General features: G+C 61.6%; 1 pseudogene; it reads right to left on the minus strand.

The window, feature by feature from the left end:
- Positions 1 to 1,496, minus strand: LOC118662693 (annotated as a pseudogene).
- Positions 1,497 to 1,837: the final 341 nt, after the last annotated feature.

A 1,837-nucleotide genomic window follows, 5' to 3' on the forward strand; every position in this document is an offset into this window, starting at 1 on the left:
CTAGAAGCCACCCACAAGGTTTTCCTGGCAGACATCGTCATTGTAGACCATCTGGGTCCTTTTGTCCCGATGGCAGCCCTGAGGACTGTTCTGGAGGGCGAGGGAGCCCCACACGGACTGGCCAGTGGCGGCATCCAGCATGGGCTGTTTGCGGGCAATGCTGACCTTGAGCTGCACGGACTCCACCTGCGTCCCGTTGAGCTCAGCAACGGCCTGATCTGCTGACTCCATCTTTTCGTAGGGGACGAAGGCACAGTTTCTGGGTGGCTCCCTGGAGAGGCCAGTGATGTTTCCAAAGGGGGAGAAGGCCCCACGGAGGAGGGTGGGCGTCATGTCTCCCCAAACACATAGAGAGTGTCCCCTTCCGAGGGGCCCGGCGTTCAGAGAACGAGTCCGACCTGCGGAAAGGGCCCTCTCGCTCCTGGTCCCGGTCTCTGTCTCACTCTCGGTCCGGTCTCGGTCTCTGTCTCTCTCTCGGTCCAGTCCCGGTCTCTGTCTCGCTCTCAGTCCGGTCCCGGTCCCTGTCTCGCTCTCGGTCCGGTCCCGGTCTCTGTCTCTCTCTCGGTCCGGTCCCGGTCTCTGTCTCGCTCTCGGTCCGGTCCCGGTCTCTGTCTCTCTCTCGGTCCAGTCCCGGTCTCTGTCTCGCTCTCGGTCCAGTCCCGGTCTCTGTCTCACTCTCGGTCCGGTCTCGGCCTCTGTCTCACTCTCGGTCCGGTCTCGGTCTCTGTCTCTCTCTCGGTCCAGTCCCGGTCTCTGTCTCGCTCTCGGTCCGGTCCCGGTCCCTGTCTCGCTCTCGGTCCGGTCCCGGTCCCGGTCTCTGTCTCGCTCCCAGTCTTGTCTCGCTCTCGGTCTCTGTCCCGGTCTCTGTCCCGGTCCCGGTCTCTGTCTCGCTCTCGGTCTCTGTCCCGGTTCCGCTCACGACGGCGGTCCCGGCTGCGGCTTCGGGGAGGGGAGACTGAGGAGCGGGCGTTACCACGTGCTCCGGAGCCCCATCCAGAGCTTCGGGGAGGGCCATCACCAGCCCCCGGGCCCCCTGCCTCCCCCCCGTCTGGCCCCGGGCCCCGAAGCCGGGCACTGGCAGGCACAAAGCTCTCGTGCAGCGATGTCCTTTGGGGACGTCTGGACGACCTGCAGATGGTCATCGGCAGATAAGCTCCCCTGGAGCGGCTGGGAAGTGGGGAGCGGCCCCTTCTCAGGGTCTTTGAACTTTCCCTCTAGGGCTCGAGAACGCCTGAAGCCCGAGTTCTTGGTCTCAGCCTCGACGGCACTGATGGCTCCCGACTTCACCAGCTGCTTTGCCTGCTCCGTGGCCGTGGCTGGGTCCGGCACGGGCTGCGCTGGCAGAGAGCATTTCTGGCCGCCTTGGCTGGCTGTGCCGCTGCTGCTTTGCGTCTTCAGAGCCAGCAGTGCCTTTTTCTTTTTCTTCAGTTCGTTGAATTTCTTCTGCAGAGCCTCCTCCTCCTGGCTCAGTCCGGGGGGTATCACCAGCATGGTGGCTCCTGAGGGGCGTCAGCTCGGCCGGTCTCACCTCCCTTTCAATACCAAACCTGTCGAAACATAAATGACAACAGTTTACATTCACAAACCCATTTCCTCATCTCTACACCCCCAGAGGCATCCTGCGCTCTCCTCACCTTCCTTACGGAGGAGTCCACGGAGCCAGCTGCCTTCCTCTCCTCCTCTACAGCTGTCACCACCCAAACGAGGCCTTTAAGTTCTACAAGTGACAAGATCACCAGTGTCACATGACAGTCTCCCATCTCATGCTGGTTTGTTTTCTTTTTTAATCTCAGATATTCTACAAGCCCCTGGCAATGTCAAGGAGTCATCTGATTGG

Source organism: Myotis myotis, unplaced genomic scaffold (genome assembly GCF_014108235.1).
Source record: "Myotis myotis isolate mMyoMyo1 unplaced genomic scaffold, mMyoMyo1.p scaffold_m19_p_10, whole genome shotgun sequence".
Lineage (NCBI taxonomy): Eukaryota > Metazoa > Chordata > Mammalia > Chiroptera > Vespertilionidae > Myotis > Myotis myotis.